This window comes from Dromiciops gliroides, chromosome 1, assembly GCF_019393635.1.
Source record: "Dromiciops gliroides isolate mDroGli1 chromosome 1, mDroGli1.pri, whole genome shotgun sequence".
NCBI classification, from domain to species: Eukaryota; Metazoa; Chordata; class Mammalia; order Microbiotheria; family Microbiotheriidae; genus Dromiciops; species Dromiciops gliroides.
The window spans coordinates 63,387,229-63,412,026 of record NC_057861.1 but is presented as its reverse complement, the minus strand read 5'-3'; the positions used below and the strand labels follow the sequence as shown (position 1 = coordinate 63,412,026).

At 44.1% G+C, this 24,798-nt stretch overlaps 12 non-coding genes across 12 annotated transcripts; 6 read left to right on the top strand and 6 right to left on the bottom strand.

Annotated features, from left to right (window-relative positions):
• Positions 1–172: 172 nt before the first annotated feature.
• On the bottom strand, positions 173–245 carry TRNAM-CAU. The gene has a single exon. It is a non-coding gene; the product is annotated as a tRNA-Met (tRNA).
• A 1,182-nt stretch (positions 246–1,427) lies between these two features.
• Positions 1,428–1,500, bottom strand: TRNAK-UUU. Its single transcript has one exon. It is a non-coding gene; the product is annotated as a tRNA-Lys (tRNA).
• Positions 1,501–3,313: 1,813 nt separating this feature from the next.
• Positions 3,314–3,386, top strand: TRNAF-GAA. The gene has a single exon. It is a non-coding gene; the product is annotated as a tRNA-Phe (tRNA).
• Positions 3,387–6,490: 3,104 nt separating this feature from the next.
• On the top strand, positions 6,491–6,562 carry TRNAE-UUC. Its single transcript has one exon. It is a non-coding gene; the product is annotated as a tRNA-Glu (tRNA).
• Positions 6,563–8,429: 1,867 nt separating this feature from the next.
• TRNAK-UUU lies at positions 8,430–8,502 on the top strand. The gene has a single exon. It is a non-coding gene; the product is annotated as a tRNA-Lys (tRNA).
• A 505-nt stretch (positions 8,503–9,007) lies between these two features.
• Positions 9,008–9,080, top strand: TRNAR-ACG. Its single transcript has one exon. It is a non-coding gene; the product is annotated as a tRNA-Arg (tRNA).
• A 2,861-nt stretch (positions 9,081–11,941) lies between these two features.
• TRNAR-ACG lies at positions 11,942–12,014 on the bottom strand. Its single transcript has one exon. It is a non-coding gene; the product is annotated as a tRNA-Arg (tRNA).
• Positions 12,015–12,519: 505 nt separating this feature from the next.
• On the bottom strand, positions 12,520–12,592 carry TRNAK-UUU. Its single transcript has one exon. It is a non-coding gene; the product is annotated as a tRNA-Lys (tRNA).
• A 1,867-nt stretch (positions 12,593–14,459) lies between these two features.
• TRNAE-UUC lies at positions 14,460–14,531 on the bottom strand. Its single transcript has one exon. It is a non-coding gene; the product is annotated as a tRNA-Glu (tRNA).
• A 3,104-nt stretch (positions 14,532–17,635) lies between these two features.
• Positions 17,636–17,708, bottom strand: TRNAF-GAA. Its single transcript has one exon. It is a non-coding gene; the product is annotated as a tRNA-Phe (tRNA).
• A 1,808-nt stretch (positions 17,709–19,516) lies between these two features.
• On the top strand, positions 19,517–19,589 carry TRNAK-UUU. Its single transcript has one exon. It is a non-coding gene; the product is annotated as a tRNA-Lys (tRNA).
• A 1,179-nt stretch (positions 19,590–20,768) lies between these two features.
• TRNAM-CAU lies at positions 20,769–20,841 on the top strand. Its single transcript has one exon. It is a non-coding gene; the product is annotated as a tRNA-Met (tRNA).
• Positions 20,842–24,798: the final 3,957 nt, after the last annotated feature.

The window sequence follows — 24,798 nt, the reverse complement described above, 5'->3', positions numbered from 1 at the left end:
TGCCAAAATTTCTTTTTGGCGGAGATAAGTAGCAGCATTGAAGATTTCCGCATTGTTCCATTCCCTTATCCATTTTTCGATTGATTTGGAAATCTCTCATTTTACCTTTAAAGATGTATTAGAGACGTATACACTAAGGTTGATTACTAGGCTAGAACAGAAAAACACAACTTGCCCTCTCTGAGGCTCGAACTGAGGACCTTCAGATTATGAGACTGACGCGCTGCCTACTGCGCTAAGAAGGCAACTGCGGAGCTCGCTTTACTTTAAATTAAAGAAGGAAGAAGCCATATGTATGTTGTAAACAATTTTGTGTAAGTTCTATATCCATAAGAACGTATGTACTGAGGAAATGTCATTTCCTGGGGGTTTTGGGGTAAATATTAACTGAAACCTAAATAAAACATGAAGAAAGTTCTTCATCAAATTAAAAGAACGAAAACATAATTGATATTAGGGATTTTTAAAATTAACAATGAAACTTGGCTTTAACACACACACACACACACACACACACACACACACACACACACAAATGAGACACAAAGCAGCAATTTTGGAGTTACTAGAATATTCCCCAGGCATTAGCTAAAGTCTCAAGGCACCCTGAGTAACAGACAAGAGCTAGTATATATCAGGCAAATCAAACCTCCACCACTGCTTTGACCACCATTTCCCCATATACCCTGATGGAGACGACTATGTTGCTGAACGAGACTCTTAAATGTTTCCCAAAAAGGGGGGGGGGGGAGAGGAAGAAGGAGGGACGGTCACTACATAAATAATGGAAAACGCTGGCCTGCGGTTTATGTAAATACAGGCCTGAGGAAACAGAGGACTGCCTCCCTTAAGCAAACGGTTGATTTCTAGAGGAAGAGAGAAGTAAGTCTTTTTTCCATGTATTTAGTATTTTATCCCCCCCCCCCCAATTATATGTAAAACTATTTTTTAAACATTCGTTTTTAAAATTTTGAGTTCCAAATTCTCTCCCTTCCCTTCCCTCTTCCCTCTTTCCCCCATTGATAAGGCTAGCAATTCGATATAGGTTATGCATGTGTAGTCAAGCAAAACATTGCCATATTAGTCATGTTGTGAAAGAAAACAGAAAAACTCAAGAAAAATAAAGAAAGTTTTTTTTAAGTATCTTTCAATCTGTATTCAGACACCATCAGTTCTTTCTCTGGGGTTGATAACATTTTTCATCATAAGTCGAAAAGTAAGTCTCTGGGTAACTGATATTTCTGTGATAATCATAATTACAATCTTCACATCCAACCCAGAAGAGATTTGTTTGCAGCCTACTCAAAGAAGAGGCCCTACAGTGATAAAAAAGACAACTCGAGATCCCCTTTGACATAAGAAAAACGGCAAGAAGTGTAATTAGTAGGAAAGGAAACAAGGTGTCCATAAAAAAAAAAAAAAAGCAACGCCTAGACAGGGACTTGAACCCTGGACCCTCAGATTAAAAGTCTGATGCTCTACCGACTGAGCTACCCAGGCTCTTAAGAAAGTGGCTCACTCCCCCCCTCCCCCATTCGCCAAGGAACCAGAGGTAGGCCAACCAAATATTATCCCAGTCTATAAAGTAGAGCTAAATTTGAAGTAAATGAGGTAGAGTGCCCAAACTGATGTTTCCCTTTTAAGGATAAAAATGGAAGAAGGACCAGAAGCAGAAGAACAATGGAAAAGAAAATAACACATGTTGGCAGAGTTGTGGGAAGGCAGCACCTATCAGTGTCCTGTTGATAAAGTTATGAACTGGTACAGACAGCTATTTTGGAAAGCCATTTCAAAATGTGACCCTGAAAGTTCCTCAACTTTGACCTAGTGGTACCTCTACTAGGCTTACACTTGAAAGGGATCAAAGAAAGAGGAAAAGGACTTATATTAAAAACAAACAAACAAACAAACAAACATTTTAGCAGCTCTATTTGTGGTTGCATTCGTGGTCTATTTGTGGAAGGTGCCTATCAAATGGGGAATGACTGAAGAAATTATGGTATAGCTATCTCATGGAATACTATTGCATTGTAAGAAATGACAAAAAGGATGATTTCAGGGAAACCTGGGAAGATTTGTTGGAGTAAAAGGACCAGATCTAGGAGAACAATCTATGGTAGGACAATATTGTAAAAAGAAAGAAAGAAAGAAAGAAAGAAAGAAAGAAAGAAAGAAAGAAAGAAAGAAAGAAAGAAAGAAACCAAACCAAACCAAACAGCTTAAAAATAAAAATCTCCTGATAGAGAGGTGGTGGACCAAATATGCAGAATATGTCACATTCTCGGACATAGAAAATGTGAAAATTTGTTTTGCTTGACTAGAAATATTTGTTACAAGGGTTTTGTTTTTCTTTTGCGGGTAAGTCTGAGGAAAGCAGGGAAAGAGAATGAATCTTTGTTCATTGAAGAAAGTAAAATGTAATAAAAATTGTCGTGGAAAATATTTGTAAAAATCATTATAGCAAACTGTTTTCTGCATGAGGGATAATAGACTGCTACACTTGGACCCTGATTTCATAGTCTCAGATAGCTGGTAAGAGTAGGTAGAAGTTAGGAATAATTTCTTATGGGAGGAAGATTCTTCATTCTTTCAATTTCTATTTTACCTTCTGCTTCTACAATATCAAGACAAATTTCCCTGCCAATCTCTTGGAAGATGATGTCTATACTCTTATTTTGATCATGGTTGAGGAACCTAATTATTATCAGACCTAACTATTATTAATACACGCTTAGGTGACACAGTGTATGTACTTAGCGGGGGGGAGACTGCAAGCTTTGTGGACCAGAAATGGGGAAATCACATAGATATCCTTCGGGTTTGCTCGCATCATATAATCGTTCGCTGATCGGGTCTGAAGTAACTCTAGGGGTTCCCTAGTGTAGAATCTGAGATCCGCTACGATAATGTTCCACGACACCTTTTGTCTGTGGCTGCAACAAAACGATGTGTTTCCAGATCCCTTGGTCTTATTGATGGTAATTAGATAGATTTTCTCCCCCCCACCCCCACCCCAGAGAAATAACACATTTTCTCCGAAAACCGTCGTCTGTGCCTCAGTGGCAGACTAAAGCAATTCTATTTCTTCCCCATTTAGAGAAGGAAAGGCTAGGGTAACGCCCACAGTCCTCGGTAGGATAGCGTAATCACGTCTGCGTGTCATTTTTTTTTCCTCTTCCCAAAACTTTTCTTTAAATTTGGGACCTGCACATTTGACCCTTTCAAGAACAAGAAACAACAACAAAATCGTTTTAGGAATGCGAATATGAAAAAAAGAAAACGGGAAAAAAAGAAGGCCGCAGGTCGCTAGGAGGCTGAAATAGCTCAGTTGGGAGAGCGTTAGACTGAAGATCTAAAGGTCCCTGGTTCAATCCCGGGTTTCAGCATGTTTTAGAATTTAGGTGCCTCTTTCAGTTTAGCAATTCAATTCTCTCTGTCTCTTTCTGTCTCTCTCTTTTAATGTAACTAGCTCATCATTTGGGATATAAGATATAATGGGAACCCCTTCATGCCATTGTGAGATCCATCACCTCTCCCACTGCTCAGTTTTTCCTGTAGCCAACCAATCTGTTAAATAGGAATTTAGTTCAGCCCCTCCTTTGGCGATTCCCTGAAATATTGTACAGTGACTGCTCACCTGAAGGAAGATGCGATTCCTGATTCACTGATGACTGACTTCTGAGAGAGAAGCAAAGGAGAGAAAGAGAGATAAGTAAGGCATGGATCTGGAACGGCATACGGTAGATATCCCCTACCCCCTCCAAAGACCTGGGTGAAAAGCTAGTTCCCCAGCCTGCGTCTCACTTCGAAGCTCCTGGTAAGCAGGTAGATAGATATAGAGTTATACTGATATATACATATAGAAAGGTATAGCTTAGACACTTCTATCGGGGTGGGTTGCCAGTTCCTTCTCTAGCTCATTTTGCAGATGAGGGAACTGAGGCAAACAGGGTTAAGTGACTTGCCCAGGGTCACACAGCTAGTAAGTATTCGAGGTCAAATTTGAACTCAGATCACCTCTCCCATCACACGGCCATATTTTATGATCCTTGAGGACACATATTATTTCATTTTTGTATTTGCACCCTCAGAATCTAGCAGAATGCGTGGAATGTAATCGATGCTTAGTAAGTCCTTCTTGACTGATTGGGGGTGGGGGTGGGATTCTATCCCAGAATCTAATATTTTGGGCAGAAAACAGAGATTCCTTGGCTATCTTTGAAGTCTTGGGGGTTGCTTTCAGAGTAACCTTAAGTTCAAGAGTTGAGAGAGCTGACTTTCAAGAAAAGGGAAATTCTTGAGCCTCTTGGAAAGAAAAGAAAACTCATCCACCTGCCATCATCCTCACCCAACTAGAAGATCAATAAGGGATTAAAGACATGCCCCAAATAGCAGAAAACTTGCACACTGCCATCCCAAATTATGGTGCATTCTCGGAGACTGTCGTTCTGATTGGAAGGGGTGACCTGTGTAGAAGTTCCAAAGTCCATTTCCCTTCCTCGGGTTGGAGATGGGAGACTCAAAGCACATGACGTTACTAAGTCTTGCTAAAACTGGACAGGACCGTGAGGAGAGAAGTACTTCCCTAGAAAGACAGGGTGTTGCCCATGGCAGCCCCATGTTGAGATCTGTCTGAGCGGAGTCCAACTGAGAGGTCATTAGGACTCACTAAAGAGAAAATCCTTTTAAATGCATAGGAACTTCTGTGAGTCCCTTCTACCTTTGCTACACTGTTTATGCAAATTCATCAGCTCCTGTGCACCCTCTGCAATTTTTAAGGGGTGAAACGAAGGCTATCCTGTACCCAATGTATGCTTATTACATCGAGAACTTTGTTGAGAGGTGGAGCATCAGTTCCCCACGTTTATGGAAACCTAGACGAGAACTATGCATAAACTATATTCATCGATTTCCCAGAGTAAACACTGATTGAGAGCATCATGAGTGACAGCAACAGTGAACTTTTGGGTAGATAAAGAGAATGGATCCGGTCCTAGTATCATAGTGGGCTCATCTTACCTTGGGATGTGGCTACAATCTATCACAATCCAGAAGCAGTACCCCGACCCAGAAGACAAGAGTGCAAAGAGTGGTACATACCCTGGTTCTCCTTGTTTTAAGGGACAGTCTTAAATAATAGGAGGCAGAGAAGACTTGTCCCAAGAGAGAATGGGAAAAGCACACAAGGGATTGAGGAGCAAAGACAACCAGCCCTTACCTTAATTTAGAACGCCAGGCCCGTGGAGGAGGTATTCGCATGTTATTTTGCTGAATTGAAATAAACCAAGAGCTGAAAGGCATGAGACTTGCTTTTATTTCCTGACTTAAAAAGATCACTGTACTTTTCACTGTTAACATACTTTGGAGATGAGAGTGATTGATCATGTCACTCACCCTTTTGAAGGGTCAGAAATATAGTGCCTTACCATGGTAGTCGACACAACACCTTTTCCCAGTCCAGCAGAACCCCAACCTCCGCCCAGGGATATTCCAGGGTCCAGGTCACTAAGCAACCTCTTCTGCAACCATATACCATTAACCTACCCTGCTCTGGGCATAGTCATTTAGAGACGATGATTCCCAAGGCCCCTGTACCATCACAGCTGCCCTTGCCACGCATTCTGTTCCTCTGTCCTGACTAGGAGCAGGAGGGAGGAGAGAGGTCGAGGTATTTATATGCACCGAACGCTCGACTCAAAGAAGCTTGTCTCTCCATCTATCTTGCCTCGGAGATGAAACTGAAAAGCATGGAGCCCGGACTGATATGGTCTTCTACCACAAAGCTTCTTAAACTGTGGGTCGTGTAACTGAATGTGGGGGTGGCGAAAAAATTTGGCAGTCAATGTTTGAGTTGTATACCCATTTTATATACCTATATAGCCGGGGTCTCGTAAAAACTTCTCGGGCGAAAAGGGGTCGTGAGTGAAAAAAATGTTAAGAAGCCCCGGCCTACCAACAGGCCACATAATCTCACGTAATGTTAAATGTCCTTTAGGCCTTGGACACCGAGGTTTTTGACGAGAGTCCCTGAAGCGCCCGCCGGGTCCTACTGGGATTGGGGGTGGGGTGGGGAAGAGGAGGAGGGGTAGGAGGTGTTCGTCGTTCACGAAGGCCTTGTGTGACGCGGTCTGGCTGCAGGTGTCCGTGCCTTCGGCGGGTGGGAATTGCGTCGCCTTTACTGTGCGGGTGGTTCTGTAAGTAGCTGTTGTTTGTGGGCCAAAAAATCAGGTTTCTCGGAGGGCAGGGATTGTTTGATTTTCTGGTTTAAATGCGGAGCGGCCAAGGTATAGGGTGGACAGTTAATCGATGCGTGTCGATTGAGTGGCTGGACAGATATGATGGAAGAGTGGATGGATGGCGAAAAGGAGATACCTGAGACGACTTAAAATAAGATACCTTACTTCTTCAAGAGAAGCGGAAAAGAAAGGAGAAGCGTCAAACAAACAAAGAAGACATACAACTAGAAGGTTGAGAGGCCCCTTTGCAGCTGTCCCTGGTGGTCTAGTGGTTAGGATTCGGCGCTTTCACCGCCGCGGCCCGGGTTCGATTCCCGGTCAGGGAACTTCCCTTTTGTATTTGCCGAACTTCATTACTCATTGACTCGCTCGGGAATTAAATCTATCTAACCAAGACAGCCAGCCCCATCCACACCTGATGTAACATTTACTCCCTCGACCCACTTATGAATTTAGACTATTGTTCGTATTGATAAACACCTCAACTACTACCTATATACCACCACCACCCTTTTATTAGAGAATAAATAGTTTCTCACAATGGATGACTCCCTAGGTAGGGGAGAGAGGAAGGATACACTGGAAGAGGGAAAAGTAGCAACAAGGTTCTTTTCTTTCTCCTCCTCCTCCTCCTCCTCCTCCTCCTCCTCCTCCTCCTCCTCCTCCTCCTCCTCCTCCTCCTCCTCCTCCTCCTCCTCCTCCTCCTCCTCCTCCTCCTCCTCCTCCTCTTCCTCCGCCTCCCCCTTGCTCCGAAACATGAATTTCCGCCTCCACTGGCTGTGGACCCCTCACTCCTATTAGTAGCTGCCGTGGACCTTCTACCCACACCAACCGAGCGAGGAAACTGAGACAGAGGGTTGGGAAGGTAGCAGGGGAAAGAACCAAGATGCCGTGAACAACGAGTGAGGAAGGGATGCTAAGATCGTCCTCCCATTTATTAAAAAAAATAATAATTTAAAAAAGGACATCCTGCACAAAACCGTTCGTGGCAAAAACAAACCAAAACAAAAAACTAGCGATAACATTTATTGTCATCCAAGGGAAATTTCTTTCAAAGATAAAGAAAATGGAGCAGAATGGAGTCTCTATTCCAGAAAAGCATTTCAGGAAGGACTCAGACGTGTCGGTCCCCGGACAAATGTGTGAACGATTTCTGACAGGAACACTTTTTGGGGTTCGAGAACTACATCACCAGGAAGGCGGAGAAGGAAGAGAGTATGGGAAAACCATCATTTCTATCTATCTGGTAACTAAAGGGAACGTCGGTGATTTTGGAGAGTGTAGTGAGGCAGGTGAATGATGTGGTCAGAAGCCAGATTACAGAATTTAGAAGAGAACAAGAAGAGAAGCGAGGGCGCCAATTTGGGGTGGGATTTCTATTCCTTCGTTTGTTTTTTTGGTGAGGAGCGACAGAGGATGGGAGTTACGCGGGATAGCAGGCTCTAGCGAGGGTTTTGGAAGTTTTCGTTTCACTCTCCTTCGCTGTTCTTCCAAGTGTAATGAATGGTCAAACTCAGCCAGAGCCAGTGCTTGAAAGAGACCATAGGCGCGCGAGCGGGAAGGCACCATCTAGTCCAAACTCGTGTGTTTTTATGATGGTGATCGGTGAGCGCTCGGCTATCAAGTAAGTAGCAGAATTCGAATCTCGACTCCCATCTTCTTCTCCAGGCCTAGGGTGATTTCCGCTACACTTCCTTACCGCATCCCGATTCTTCCCACTTCACCCCCTCGTCGTCCCCTCTGCCCTCGGCCCAGAAGCTGGGGGAAGCTGCCTTTGGAGCGGGCGAGGACGTCAGGACTTTTCCAGCTCCAAAGCAAGCCATCCATTAAACGAAGAGTTTGGAGGCCCGGGAAGTCTCGGTCGATGTCCGCGCCTAAAGGAGAAAGCGAGGCGCAAGGAGCCCAGGGAACCCAGGGACTCGGTTTCTTGGAACTTCCTGGCCGTGGAACCACCCCGCGTCTGGCCATCCACAGGCGCCTTTAGGTTTTCGTCTTAAAAGGGCAGCCTCTCGTCCCCGAGCCGGGAAATGTGCTTGTTTGTCAGCTACGTGGAACCAGTCCCAGGCTAAAACCAGTTGCATGCGAGCAAGCTTCCCTGAAGTTTTCCTTCACTTCTAAAAAGAAAAGAACCCAAAGGAGAAACCCACCTTGCCCATTTCCTTGTGAGATGCTCGGAGCAAACACTCTTTGTGGGCCCGGATAGCTCAGTCGGTAGAGCATCAGACTTTTAATCTGAGGGTCCAGGGTTCAAGTCCCTGTTCGGGCGAACTGCCACTCCCCTTTTTCTTTTCTTTTTTTTTTTTTCCCTCTCTCCAAATTTACTAACCCCTCTCAAACCGAAACACCCATTTCCCCGGACAGCCCCTTCGGTCCTGCAAGCTGCCTTCGTGCACTGAGGAACTACACGTAAAAATGACTGTGAAAGATACCTGGACGGGGATTTTCACTGCTGTTACCCAACTCCTCCCAACTCCACCCCACCTCCGGGCGGGTTAGAAAGGAAATAGGGTACGGTCCCTTGACAAAGTGCCCGGGCGGGATCCCGAGAGGAGAAATGGCCCCAGACGCACAGAGATCAAAGCAGTTTCTTGGCACGTTCCTGCAACAACCAGACTTAATTAATGCAGAGGCGGCAGCGGCGCGGCGTGGACTTGCGCTCCTTTTAGAAACGCCCCGTCAGAGAGAGAATGCTCACTAGCACAATAAAATTACCTCCAAAGAAATTCGGCTTAACTTCATTAAGTTTACGGGGTGGCTTACTTTTCAGCCAAGGGCCAGTGGCGCAACGGATAACGCGTCTGACTACGGATCAGAAGATTCTAGGTTCGAATCCTGGCTGGCTCGGCTTCACTTTTCCTAAAAAACGGTTTCAGGTATAAAAGACCCCTCACTTACCCATTTCTTTCAGTGGTGTCCCACCTTTCGTTGATCCCACTTGGACTCTCTTGACTAACATGCTGGAGTCCTGGGCATTTTATTATCCAGCTCCTTTTACAGACGAGAACTGAGGCAAACAGGGTTAAGTGACTTGCCCAAGGTTAGAGTGACTAAGTGTCCGAGGCTAGATTCGAACTCAAGAAGAGGTACCTTCCTGACTCCAGGTCCAACACTCTATCTACTGCGCCACAAAATTTTGGCCTATTGAGGGAATAAGGCAGGTTGCTCACAGGCGAAAAGGAATTCTGAGGATGTTTAAAAAAGAGAGAGAGAAAGGGGAAGGGAAGGGAAGGGAAGGGAAGGGAAGGGAAGGGAAGGGAAGGGAAGGGAAGGGAAGGGAAGGGAAGGGAAGGGAAGGGAAGGGAAGGGAAGGGAAGGGAAGGGAAGGGAAGGGAAGGGAAGGGAAGGGAAGGGAAGGGAAGGGAAGGGAAGGGAAGGGAAGGGAAGGGAAGGGAAGGGAAGGGAAGGGAAGGGAAGGGAAGGGAAGGGAAGGGAAGGGAAGGGAAGGGAAGGGAAGGGAAGGGAAGGGAAGGGAAGGGAAGGGAAGGGAAGGGAAGGGAAGGGAAGGGAAGGGAAGGGAAGGGAAGGGAAGGGAAGGGAAGGGAAGGGAAGGGAAGGGAAGGGAAGGGAAGGGAAGGGAAGGGAAGGGAAGGGAAGGGAAGGGAAGGGAAGGGAAGGGAAGGGAAGGGAAGGGAAGGGAAGGGAAGGGAAGGGAAGGGAAGGGAAGGGAAGGGAAGGGAAGGGAAGGGAAGGGAAGGGAAGGGAAGGGAAGGGAAGGGAAGGGAAGGGAAGGGAAGGAAGGGAAGGGAAGGGAAGGGAAGGGAAGGGAAGGGAAGGGAAGGGAAGGGAAGGGAAGGGAAGGGAAGGGAAGGGAAGGGAAGGGAAGGGAAGGGAAGGGAAGGGAAGGGAAGGGAAGGGAAGGGAAGGGAAGGGAAGGGAAGGGAAGGGAAGGGAAGGGAAGGGAAGGGAAGGGAAGGGAAGGGAAGGGAAGGGAAGGGAAGGGAAGGGAAGGGAAGGGAAGGGAAGGGAAGGGAAGGGAAGGGAAGGGAAGGGAAGGGAAGGGAAGGGAAGGGAAGGGAAGGGAAGGGAAGGGAAGGGAAGGGAAGGGAAGGGAAGGGAAGGGAAGGGAAGGGAAGGGAAGGGAAGGGAAGGAAGGGAAGGGAAGGGAAGGGAAGGGAAGGGAAGGGAAGGGAAGGGAAGGGAAGGGAAGGGAAGGGAAGGAAGGGAAGGGAAGGGAAGGGAAGGGAAGGGAAGGGAAGGGAAGGGAAGGGAAGGGAAGGGAAGGGAAGGGAAGGGAAGGGAAGGGAAGGGAAGGGAAGGGAAGGGAAGGGAAGGGAAGGGAAGGGAAGGGAAGGGAAGGGAAGGGAAGGGAAGGGAAGGGAAGGGAAGGGAAGGGAAGGGAAGGGAAGGGAAGGGAAGGGAAGGGAAGGGAAGGGAAGGAAGGGAAGGGAAGGAAGGGAAGGGAAGGGAAGGGAAGGGAAGGGAAGGGAAGGGAAAAAACCAGGAATTGACTTTTGGGGAATATGGAAAATATTTTTCAAATTTATTTTTACTTTTATATTTATTTTTGTTCTGAACGTAACAAACACCATATAAAATGGGTTTTGCCGTATGCATAGTAGAACAATAAAAAGAAAATCGTACACGAAATTGCAAGTCTTTGTTATGTTCTGCTGAAGCTCTCCTTGTCCTGGAGATAGGCCCGGGAGGAATCCTCAGATGCATTCGTCTTAGCGTTGACCACGACAGGATTCGCTCTTTAGTTGACATGCAATGGTTTCGGCTACAGATTAGATAATGTGAAATTCGAAAGGTTATAAAATTCTTGAGAGCATCATCACTGGCATAATTTTTTCATTCCCCATCCTTCCTGACAGCTAATAAAGGATCCTAAACACCGCGTTCTAAGCAGACTCTGAAATTGTTGATGAAAGCCAACACTTTCAACTCCCACCGCCCAGTTCCCTTTCCACCCTGAATGACTTTTATGTACTGGGGAAACTATTAACGTTTCCAGAAGTTTAAGAATCCACCCAGTGAACATGCACTTGGAAGAGTCTGAATATTGGAAATGCCAGTAATTTATCACCCAGGAACAATCATGTTTGCAAGGCCTCAACAACGTTCCAGGCTTCTCATGCAATGAGACTCCAGTTCATTTTTTATCAAAAAGCTTTCATCGAAGACTCGTCCGACGTGATTGGAGCCTGCCTCTTTTAAAATTCGATTCAATCCCACCATCATTTTATATGCTGTCTACTATGTAATACATGGTTGGACTGGTGATCATGAGGCTATCTTGAGATATATTAAGGATATTCATGTATTACTCGAGTTGTTCATAGTATATTTGACTCCTGCATACAAAGCAGCTCTGGAAGACAATCTGCTAAAAGAAAGAGGTGGTTTGTGTATTAACACAAAACACTTTGCAAACCCTCAGGGAAAGAAACTCGAGATTTACAAATTCCCCTATTCTATAAATACCGATACCAAGATTCAGATAGATTTAGTATGACAAATGGCATTTGGTTCATGAGTCCTAATGTCTATCTTCCAATTCTGAAAGGTTATTCTTGGCTCTTAGCTACCGATATTGTCAATAATCTTTCTTCTACAAAGAATTTATAGTAAAATATATACTTCATCTCATTACTCATCCTGTATACGAGTTAGGAAATGTCCATAGATTAGTTTTCTTTGTTCACCCGGATTTTTAGCGCAACTTTTCTAAAATTTAATCGCACAATTTTTAGGAAAAGTGAAGCCGAGCCAGCCAGGATTCGAACCTAGAATCTTCTGATCCGTAGTCAGACGCGTTATCCGTTGCGCCACTGGCCCTTGGCTGAAAAGTAAGCCACCCCGTAAACTTAATGAAGTTAAGCCGAATTTCTTTGGAGGTAATTTTATTGTGCTAGTGAGCATTCTCTCTCTGACGGGGCGTTTCTAAAAGGAGCGCAAGTCCACGCCGCGCCGCTGCCGCCTCTGCATTAATTAAGTCTGGTTGTTGCAGGAACGTGCCAAGAAACTGCTTTGATCTCTGTGCGTCTGGGGCCATTTCTCCTCTCGGGATCCCGCCCGGGCACTTTGTCAAGGGACCGTACCCTATTTCCTTTCTAACCCGCCCGGAGGTGGGGTGGAGTTGGGAGGAGTTGGGTAACAGCAGTGAAAATCCCCGTCCAGGTATCTTTCACAGTCATTTTTACGTGTAGTTCCTCAGTGCACGAAGGCAGCTTGCAGGACCGAAGGGGCTGTCCGGGGAAATGGGTGTTTCGGTTTGAGAGGGGTTAGTAAATTTGGAGAGAGGGAAAAAAAAAAAAAGAAAAGAAAAAGGGGAGTGGCAGTTCGCCCGAACAGGGACTTGAACCCTGGACCCTCAGATTAAAAGTCTGATGCTCTACCGACTGAGCTATCCGGGCCCACAAAGAGTGTTTGCTCCGAGCATCTCACAAGGAAATGGGCAAGGTGGGTTTCTCCTTTGGGTTCTTTTCTTTTTAGAAGTGAAGGAAAACTTCAGGGAAGCTTGCTCGCATGCAACTGGTTTTAGCCTGGGACTGGTTCCACGTAGCTGACAAACAAGCACATTTCCCGGCTCGGGGACGAGAGGCTGCCCTTTTAAGACGAAAACCTAAAGGCGCCTGTGGATGGCCAGACGCGGGGTGGTTCCACGGCCAGGAAGTTCCAAGAAACCGAGTCCCTGGGTTCCCTGGGCTCCTTGCGCCTCGCTTTCTCCTTTAGGCGCGGACATCGACCGAGACTTCCCGGGCCTCCAAACTCTTCGTTTAATGGATGACTTGCTTTGGAGCTGGAAAAGTCCTGACGTCCTCGCCCGCTCCAAAGGCAGCTTCCCCCAGCTTCTGGGCCGAGGGCAGAGGGGACGACGAGGGGGTGAAGTGGGAAGAATCGGGATGCGGTAAGGAAGTGTAGCGGAAATCACCCTAGGCCTGGAGAAGAAGATGGGAGTCGAGATTCGAATTCTGCTACTTACTTGATAGCCGAGCGCTCACCGATCACCATCATAAAAACACACGAGTTTGGACTAGATGGTGCCTTCCCGCTCGCGCGCCTATGGTCTCTTTCAAGCACTGGCTCTGGCTGAGTTTGACCATTCATTACACTTGGAAGAACAGCGAAGGAGAGTGAAACGAAAACTTCCAAAACCCTCGCTAGAGCCTGCTATCCCGCGTAACTCCCATCCTCTGTCGCTCCTCACCAAAAAAACAAACGAAGGAATAGAAATCCCACCCCAAATTGGCGCCCTCGCTTCTCTTCTTGTTCTCTTCTAAATTCTGTAATCTGGCTTCTGACCACATCATTCACCTGCCTCACTACACTCTCCAAAATCACCGACGTTCCCTTTAGTTACCAGATAGATAGAAATGATGGTTTTCCCATACTCTCTTCCTTCTCCGCCTTCCTGGTGATGTAGTTCTCGAACCCCAAAAAGTGTTCCTGTCAGAAATCGTTCACACATTTGTCCGGGGACCGACACGTCTGAGTCCTTCCTGAAATGCTTTTCTGGAATAGAGACTCCATTCTGCTCCATTTTCTTTATCTTTGAAAGAAATTTCCCTTGGATGACAATAAATGTTATCGCTAGTTTTTTGTTTTGGTTTGTTTTTGCCACGAACGGTTTTGTGCAGGATGTCCTTTTTTAAATTATTATTTTTTTTAATAAATGGGAGGACGATCTTAGCATCCCTTCCTCACTCGTTGTTCACGGCATCTTGGTTCTTTCCCCTGCTACCTTCCCAACCCTCTGTCTCAGTTTCCTCGCTCGGTTGGTGTGGGTAGAAGGTCCACGGCAGCTACTAATAGGAGTGAGGGGTCCACAGCCAGTGGAGGCGGAAATTCATGTTTCGGAGCAAGGGGGAGGCGGAGGAAGAGGAGGAGGAGGAGGAGGAGGAGGAGGAGGAGGAGGAGGAGGAGGAGGAGGAGGAGGAGGAGGAGGAGGAGGAGGAGGAGGAGGAGGAGGAGGAGGAGGAGGAGGAGGAGAAAGAAAAGAACCTTGTTGCTACTTTTCCCTCTTCCAGTGTATCCTTCCTCTCTCCCCTACCTAGGGAGTCATCCATTGTGAGAAACTATTTATTCTCTAATAAAAGGGTGGTGGTGGTATATAGGTAGTAGTTGAGGTGTTTATCAATACGAACAATAGTCTAAATTCATAAGTGGGTCGAGGGAGTAAATGTTACATCAGGTGTGGATGGGGCTGGCTGTCTTGGTTAGATAGATTTAATTCCCGAGCGAGTCAATGAGTAATGAAGTTCGGCAAATACAAAAGGGAAGTTCCCTGACCGGGAATCGAACCCGGGCCGCGGCGGTGAAAGCGCCGAATCCTAACCACTAGACCACCAGGGACAGCTGCAAAGGGGCCTCTCAACCTTCTAGTTGTATGTCTTCTTTGTTTGTTTGACGCTTCTCCTTTCTTTTCCGCTTCTCTTGAAGAAGTAAGGTATCTTATTTTAAGTCGTCTCAGGTATCTCCTTTTCGCCATCCATCCACTCTTCCATCATATCTGTCCAGCCACTCAATCGACACGCATCGATTAACTGTCCACCCTATACCTTGGCCGCTCCGCATTTAAACCAGAAAATCAAACAATCCCTGCCCTCCGAGAAACCTGATTTTTTGGCCCACAAACAACAGCTACTTACAGAACCACCCGCACAGTAAAGGCGACGCAATTCCCACCCGCCGAAGGCACGGACACCTGCAGCCAGACCGCGTCACACAAGGCCTTCGTGAACGACGAACACCTCCTACCCCTCCTCCTCTTCCCCACCCCACCCCCAATCCCAGTAGGACCCGGCGGGCGCTTCAGGGACTCTCGTCAAAAACCTCGGTGTCCAAGGCCTAAAGGACATTTAACATTACGTGAGATTATGTGGCCTGTTGGTAGGCCGGGGCTTCTTAACATTTTTTTCACTCACGACCCCTTTTCGCCCGAGAAGTTTTTACGAGACCCCGGCTATATAGGTATATAAAATGGGTATACAAATCAAACATTGACTGCCAAATTTTTTCGCCACCCCCACATTCAGTTACACGACCCACAGTTTAAGAAGCTTTGTGGTAGAAGACCATATCAGTCCGGGCTCCATGCTTTTCAGTTTCATCTCCGAGGCAAGATAGATGGAGAGACAAGCTTCTTTGAGTCGAGCGTTCGGTGCATATAAATACCTCGACCTCTCTCCTCCCTCCTGCTCCTAGTCAGGACAGAGGAACAGAATGCGTGGCAAGGGCAGCTGTGATGGTACAGGGGCCTTGGGAATCATCGTCTCTAAATGACTATGCCCAGAGCAGGGTAGGTTAATGGTATATGGTTGCAGAAGAGGTTGCTTAGTGACCTGGACCCTGGAATATCCCTGGGCGGAGGTTGGGGTTCTGCTGGACTGGGAAAAGGTGTTGTGTCGACTACCATGGTAAGGCACTATATTTCTGACCCTTCAAAAGGGTGAGTGACATGATCAATCACTCTCATCTCCAAAGTATGTTAACAGTGAAAAGTACAGTGATCTTTTTAAGTCAGGAAATAAAAGCAAGTCTCATGCCTTTCAGCTCTTGGTTTATTTCAATTCAGCAAAATAACATGCGAATACCTCCTCCACGGGCCTGGCGTTCTAAATTAAGGTAAGGGCTGGTTGTCTTTGCTCCTCAATCCCTTGTGTGCTTTTCCCATTCTCTCTTGGGACAAGTCTTCTCTGCCTCCTATTATTTAAGACTGTCCCTTAAAACAAGGAGAACCAGGGTATGTACCACTCTTTGCACTCTTGTCTTCTGGGTCGGGGTACTGCTTCTGGATTGTGATAGATTGTAGCCACATCCCAAGGTAAGATGAGCCCACTATGATACTAGGACCGGATCCATTCTCTTTATCTACCCAAAAGTTCACTGTTGCTGTCACTCATGATGCTCTCAATCAGTGTTTACTCTGGGAAATCGATGAATATAGTTTATGCATAGTTCTCGTCTAGGTTTCCATAAACGTGGGGAACTGATGCTCCACCTCTCAACAAAGTTCTCGATGTAATAAGCATACATTGGGTACAGGATAGCCTTCGTTTCACCCCTTAAAAATTGCAGAGGGTGCACAGGAGCTGATGAATTTGCATAAACAGTGTAGCAAAGGTAGAAGGGACTCACAGAAGTTCCTATGCATTTAAAAGGATTTTCTCTTTAGTGAGTCCTAATGACCTCTCAGTTGGACTCCGCTCAGACAGATCTCAACATGGGGCTGCCATGGGCAACACCCTGTCTTTCTAGGGAAGTACTTCTCTCCTCACGGTCCTGTCCAGTTTTAGCAAGACTTAGTAACGTCATGTGCTTTGAGTCTCCCATCTCCAACCCGAGGAAGGGAAATGGACTTTGGAACTTCTACACAGGTCACCCCTTCCAATCAGAACGACAGTCTCCGAGAATGCACCATAATTTGGGATGGCAGTGTGCAAGTTTTCTGCTATTTGGGGCATGTCTTTAATCCCTTATTGATCTTCTAGTTGGGTGAGGATGATGGCAGGTGGATGAGTTTTCTTTTCTTTCCAAGAGGCTCAAGAATTTCCCTTTTCTTGAAAGTCAGCTCTCTCAACTCTTGAACTTAAGGTTACTCTGAAAGCAACCCCCAAGACTTCAAAGATAGCCAAGGAATCTCTGTTTTCTGCCCAAAATATTAGATTCTGGGATAGAATCCCACCCCCACCCCCAATCAGTCAAGAAGGACTTACTAAGCATCGATTACATTCCACGCATTCTGCTAGATTCTGAGGGTGCAAATACAAAAATGAAATAATATGTGTCCTCAAGGATCATAAAATATGGCCGTGTGATGGGAGAGGTGATCTGAGTTCAAATTTGACCTCGAATACTTACTAGCTGTGTGACCCTGGGCAAGTCACTTAACCCTGTTTGCCTCAGTTCCCTCATCTGCAAAATGAGCTAGAGAAGGAACTGGCAACCCACCCCGATAGAAGTGTCTAAGCTATACCTTTCTATATGTATATATCAGTATAACTCTATATCTATCTACCTGCTTACCAGGAGCTTCGAAGTGAGACGCAGGCTGGGGAACTAGCTTTTCACCCAGGTCTTTGGAGGGGGTAGGGGATATCTACCGTATGCCGTTCCAGATCCATGCCTTACTTATCTCTCTTTCTCTCCTTTGCTTCTCTCTCAGAAGTCAGTCATCAGTGAATCAGGAATCGCATCTTCCTTCAGGTGAGCAGTCACTGTACAATATTTCAGGGAATCGCCAAAGGAGGGGCTGAACTAAATTCCTATTTAACAGATTGGTTGGCTACAGGAAAAACTGAGCAGTGGGAGAGGTGATGGATCTCACAATGGCATGAAGGGGTTCCCATTATATCTTATATCCCAAATGATGAGCTAGTTACATTAAAAGAGAGAGACAGAAAGAGACAGAGAGAATTGAATTGCTAAACTGAAAGAGGCACCTAAATTCTAAAACATGCTGAAACCCGGGATTGAACCAGGGACCTTTAGATCTTCAGTCTAACGCTCTCCCAACTGAGCTATTTCAGCCTCCTAGCGACCTGCGGCCTTCTTTTTTTCCCGTTTTCTTTTTTTCATATTCGCATTCCTAAAACGATTTTGTTGTTGTTTCTTGTTCTTGAAAGGGTCAAATGTGCAGGTCCCAAATTTAAAGAAAAGTTTTGGGAAGAGGAAAAAAAAATGACACGCAGACGTGATTACGCTATCCTACCGAGGACTGTGGGCGTTACCCTAGCCTTTCCTTCTCTAAATGGGGAAGAAATAGAATTGCTTTAGTCTGCCACTGAGGCACAGACGACGGTTTTCGGAGAAAATGTGTTATTTCTCTGGGGTGGGGGTGGGGGGGAGAAAATCTATCTAATTACCATCAATAAGACCAAGGGATCTGGAAACACATCGTTTTGTTGCAGCCACAGACAAAAGGTGTCGTGGAACATTATCGTAGCGGATCTCAGATTCTACACTAGGGAACCCCTAGAGTTACTTCAGACCCGATCAGCGAACGATTATATGATGCGAGCAAACCCGAAGGATATCTATGTGATTTCCCCATTTCTGGTCCACAAAGCTTGCAGTCTCCCCCCGCTAAGTACATACACTGTGTCACCTAAGCGTGTATTAATAATAGTTAGGTCTGATAATAATTAGGTTCCTCAACCATGATCAAAATAAGAGTATAGACATCATCTTCCAAGAGATTGGCAGGGAAATTTGTCTTGATATTGTAGAAGCAGAAGGTAAAATAGAAATTGAAAGAATGAAGAATCTTCCTCCCATAAGAAATTATTCCTAACTTCTACCTACTCTTACCAGCTATCTGAGACTATGAAATCAGGGTCCAAGTGTAGCAGTCTATTATCCCTCATGCAGAAAACAGTTTGCTATAATGATTTTTACAAATATTTTCCACGACAATTTTTATTACATTTTACTTTCTTCAATGAACAAAGATTCATTCTCTTTCCCTGCTTTCCTCAGACTTACCCGCAAAAGAAAAACAAAACCCTTGTAACAAATATTTCTAGTCAAGCAAAACAAATTTTCACATTTTCTATGTCCGAGAATGTGACATATTCTGCATATTTGGTCCACCACCTCTCTATCAGGAGATTTTTATTTTTAAGCTGTTTGGTTTGGTTTGGTTTCTTTCTTTCTTTCTTTCTTTCTTTCTTTCTTTCTTTCTTTCTTTCTTTCTTTCTTTCTTTTTACAATATTGTCCTACCATAGATTGTTCTCCTAGATCTGGTCCTTTTACTCCAACAAATCTTCCCAGGTTTCCCTGAAATCATCCTTTTTGTCATTTCTTACAATGCAATAGTATTCCATGAGATAGCTATACCATAATTTCTTCAGTCATTCCCCATTTGATAGGCACCTTCCACAAATAGACCACGAATGCAACCACAAATAGAGCTGCTAAAATGTTTGTTTGTTTGTTTGTTTGTTTTTAATATAAGTCCTTTTCCTCTTTCTTTGATCCCTTTCAAGTGTAAGCCTAGTAGAGGTACCACTAGGTCAAAGTTGAGGAACTTTCAGGGTCACATTTTGAAATGGCTTTCCAAAATAGCTGTCTGTACCAGTTCATAACTTTATCAACAGGACACTGATAGGTGCTGCCTTCCCACAACTCTGCCAACATGTGTTATTTTCTTTTCCATTGTTCTTCTGCTTCTGGTCCTTCTTCCATTTTTATCCTTAAAAGGGAAACATCAGTTTGGGCACTCTACCTCATTTACTTCAAATTTAGCTCTACTTTATAGACTGGGATAATATTTGGTTGGCCTACCTCTGGTTCCTTGGCGAATGGGGGAGGGGGGGAGTGAGCCACTTTCTTAAGAGCCTGGGTAGCTCAGTCGGTAGAGCATCAGACTTTTAATCTGAGGGTCCAGGGTTCAAGTCCCTGTCTAGGCGTTGCTTTTTTTTTTTTTTTTATGGACACCTTGTTTCCTTTCCTACTAATTACACTTCTTGCCGTTTTTCTTATGTCAAAGGGGATCTCGAGTTGTCTTTTTTATCACTGTAGGGCCTCTTCTTTGAGTAGGCTGCAAACAAATCTCTTCTGGGTTGGATGTGAAGATTGTAATTATGATTATCACAGAAATATCAGTTACCCAGAGACTTACTTTTCGACTTATGATGAAAAATGTTATCAACCCCAGAGAAAGAACTGATGGTGTCTGAATACAGATTGAAAGATACTTAAAAAAACTTTCTTTATTTTTCTTGAGTTTTTCTGTTTTCTTTCACAACATGACTAATATGGCAATGTTTTGCTTGACTACACATGCATAACCTATATCGAATTGCTAGCCTTATCAATGGGGGAAAGAGGGAAGAGGGAAGGGAAGGGAGAGAATTTGGAACTCAAAATTTTAAAAACGAATGTTTAAAAAATAGTTTTACATATAATTGGGGGGGGATAAAATACTAAATACATGGAAAAAAGACTTACTTCTCTCTTCCTCTAGAAATCAACCGTTTGCTTAAGGGAGGCAGTCCTCTGTTTCCTCAGGCCTGTATTTACATAAACCGCAGGCCAGCGTTTTCCATTATTTATGTAGTGACCGTCCCTCCTTCTTCCTCTCCCCCCCCCCCTTTTTGGGAAACATTTAAGAGTCTCGTTCAGCAACATAGTCGTCTCCATCAGGGTATATGGGGAAATGGTGGTCAAAGCAGTGGTGGAGGTTTGATTTGCCTGATATATACTAGCTCTTGTCTGTTACTCAGGGTGCCTTGAGACTTTAGCTAATGCCTGGGGAATATTCTAGTAACTCCAAAATTGCTGCTTTGTGTCTCATTTGTGTGTGTGTGTGTGTGTGTGTGTGTGTGTGTGTGTGTGTGTGTTAAAGCCAAGTTTCATTGTTAATTTTAAAAATCCCTAATATCAATTATGTTTTCGTTCTTTTAATTTGATGAAGAACTTTCTTCATGTTTTATTTAGGTTTCAGTTAATATTTACCCCAAAACCCCCAGGAAATGACATTTCCTCAGTACATACGTTCTTATGGATATAGAACTTACACAAAATTGTTTACAACATACATATGGCTTCTTCCTTCTTTAATTTAAAGTAAAGCGAGCTCCGCAGTTGCCTTCTTAGCGCAGTAGGCAGCGCGTCAGTCTCATAATCTGAAGGTCCTCAGTTCGAGCCTCAGAGAGGGCAAGTTGTGTTTTTCTGTTCTAGCCTAGTAATCAACCTTAGTGTATACGTCTCTAATACATCTTTAAAGGTAAAATGAGAGATTTCCAAATCAATCGAAAAATGGATAAGGGAATGGAACAATGCGGAAATCTTCAATGCTGCTACTTATCTCCGCCAAAAAGAAATTTTGGCAACACCCTCGACTCCCAGAAGAGTAAAGGAGTGTGCACTTGCTTGAAAATATCAAATAATGTCAAGTTAACAAGCATTTATTGAGCACTTACCACGCGTCAGGTACTGGGCTGAACTCTGGGGAAAGGCAAAAGCCAGTTTCTGCTCTCAAGGAGCTCAGAGTCTAAGGAGACAGGGAGGAGCGGGGCGGAGGGGAGGGGGGGGGTTTGAAATCTGTGTACAGGCCCGTAACTATGTACAAGCTTATTATTAAAACATCGTTTACCAAACACACACACACACACACACACACACACACACACACACACACACAAGAACAAAACAAAACAAAAAAACATCTGGAATGGAACTATGTAAGGTACAATGGTTTGGATGCAAACCATCTTATAAGCTGACATTTAGTCTTTTGGACGTGGACTGAGTCACAGAGATTTGCTGTAGGAACAGAGGTGGGATTTCCATTTTGAAAAGATCGAAAGTAATGCGAGGAATTCCAGTGCTTTTGCCAGCTCTTGGCACGTTTGCAAGCACACAGCAAGCGATTCAGGAACGCTCCTTGACTTAACTTCAATGACTGATTTAATTTCTCAAGAAAAAGAGGAGACTCCTTTCTTCCTTTCTCCTTCTTGTCATTTGGATAAATTAGTTGGACAGAGCCCTTGTCTCCGTCTTCCAGGGGTAGCAATAGATGACAAAATGTTTTACTGAGGGGTATTTAAACTGGCTATGTGATGCTGGGGAAGTCACTTCAGAGTTTAAGTTTAGTGTTCTGGGAGTTCAATATATCAGTGAAATCACAAGTCCAAGTAAAGCATAAATTTCTATTTGGAGGGGGAAAGGGAAGGAGAGGGGGAGCTGGAGAGGGAGAGAGATTTATTCTCTTTAATAGTTGTAACACCAGGTGAATTCCCACCTCTCCCCACCCTCGTCTTTTTCTCTACCTGTAAAAATTGCTGGTTATGGTTCTGATTATTCACAGTAAGGATAAAATTAATGTTATTGAAGTAAATGAGCAAGTCCTTTCTTTCAAGCTTTTTGCATCTGTACCACATAGGATGTTCATAGATATACAATGAAGAGGTTGCATGTGATGGTCATTAATGTCCCTTCTAGTTCTAATATTTGCTTTCTGCCTATAGTTGTTAGGGATAATAGGAGAGGAAAGGGGGTTGGAGAGGAAGCATCTGGAATAGTAAGCACAGCTTTCAAATGCCTTTTTTAAATATCCAATTTGTTGTTGAATTGGGTTAATGACCACATCTATTAGGACTGACTATTAATTAAAACTACTGTGAAGTTTGCTCCCTCTCCTCCTGGTCGCAGACTGACAAAAACACAACAACGTGCCATATTCAGTGACAAAACTGAGTTTGCAAGAAGCTTGAGAGTGGCTTCTGTATCCTTATACACAAGTAATATACTGAGATCTCCAGGAGCAGAGTGCTTTCGCACTCACTTACTTGGCCCAGTTGTGTGCTAGGACTCCCTAGGGCCCTTTAGGATCGTGAACTCTCAGAGGTGCTTGGAGAGAAATGCTGGAGGAAATCAGCCCCACCAAGCAGAAATCTCACAGGCAGGGGCCTAGTGTCACAATCTCCTGCTTGCCAGTTTGGTGGGACCCGTTTAAAAGAAGAGCGGCCTTCAAAGAGTCCTGGGAGGCTGAGAAGGGTTAAGAGAATGTTTATCAGCCCCAACACTTCATAAGCTGCACTGGGGCAGGTGACACCACACAGGCACCTCAAAGGTGTTGAAGGGCTAGAATGAGCTGGCACCAGGGTAAAAGGTGAGGAGATGGAATCATTCGACAATTCAACCCAACAAGCACTTTATTAGGCACTCATTTACTGACATGTGCTAGGAGACACCAAGTTCTCAAGCACTTTCTAACTAAAATGTGGGCTGTTAGCGGGGTGCCTGTTACAACTTGAACAAGTCACATAAATGCAACAGAATTTGAGAAGGAAAGCGACACTAACTTCTAACAAGATCTGTAAAAGTCTTTCCTTTAAAAAAAACAAAAGCAAAAAAGCAAAAAACACCACAGTAAACAGTCATCATAACTATAAATAGTCATCATAATGTGAACAGGGTGGTGCAGTGGATAAAGCACTGGCCTTGGTGAATGGGATGAACCCACCCATTAAATGCAAGTGGATAGAAGAATGGATTAAAAACCAAAATCCTATTATATGTCGTTTACAAGAAATATATTTGGGGGGCAGCTAGGTGGCGCAGTGGATAGAGCACTGGCCCTGGAGTCAGGAGTACCTGAGTTCAAATCTGACCTCAGACACTTAACATTTACTAGCTGTGTGACCCTGGGCAAGTCACTTAACCCCAATTGCCTCACACCAAAAACAATTATTAAAAAACAAACAAGAAATATATTTGAAGCAGAGATACACACAGAGTAGGCATAAGGGTTGGGACAGAATCTATTATGCTTCAGCTGAAGCAAAGAAATCAGGGGTAGCAATCGTGATTTCAGATGAAGCAAAACCAAAAATAGATCTAGTTAAAAGAGATAAAGAAGGAAACTATACTTTGCTGAAAGGTACCATAGACAATGAAGTCATATCAATATTTAACATATATGCACCAAATGGTATAGCATCTAAATTTTTGAAGGGGAAGTTGAATGAGTTACAGGAGACAATAGATAATAAAACTATGCTATTGGGGGACCTTAACATTCCCCTCTCAGAACTGGATAAATCTAACCAAAAAGTTAAGGAAATGAATAAAATTCTCAGAAAGTTAGAAAATTGAATAGGAATAGAAAGGAATATACCTTCTTCTCAAGAGTACAAGGGGAGCAGCTAGGTGGTGCAGTGGATAGAGCACCGGTCCTGGATTCAGGAGTACCTGAGTTCAAATCCGGCCTCAGACACTTGACACTTACTAGCTGTGTGACCCTGGGCAAGTCACTTAACCCCCACAGCACTGGAAAAAAAATTCAATAACAGAAGCAACAGAAATCATATGATTAACTCAATAGATTCAGAAAAGGCCTTTGACAAAATACAGCACCCATGCCTAATAAAAACATTAGAGAGCATAGGAATAAAAAGAGCTTACCTTAAAATGATAAGTACTATTTATCTAAAACCATCAGCAAGCATTATCTGTAATGGGGATAACCTAAAAGCCTTCCCAATGCAATCAGGGGTGAAGCAAGGATGCCCATTATCACCTTTATTATTTAATACTGTACTAAAAATGTCCTCTATAGCAATAAGAGAAGAAAAAGAAATTAAAGGAATTAGAATAGGCAATGAGGAAACAAAACTACCACTCATTGCAGATGATATGATGTTATACTTAGAAAATCCTTGAGAATCAACTAAAAAGCTACTTGAAATTGTTAACAACTTTAGCAAAGTTGTAGTATACAAAATAAACCCACATAAATCATCAGCATTTCTATATATTACCAACAAAGTCCAGCAACAAGAGATAGAAAAACAAATTCTATGTAAAATAACTGCAGCGAACATAAGATCCTTGGGAGTCTATCTGACAAGACAAACACAGGAACTATATGACCAGAACTACAAAACACTTTTCACACAAATAAAGTCAGTTCTAAACAATTGGGAAAATATTAATTACTCACAGGTAGGCAAAGTCAATATTATAAAAATGACAATCCTACATAGGTTAATTTAGTTATTTAATGCTATATACCAAAGTATCAAAAAATATTGTATAGATCTAGAAAAAATAATAACAAAATTCATCTGAAAAAAAAACAAAAAAGGTCGAGGATATCATGGGATTCAATTT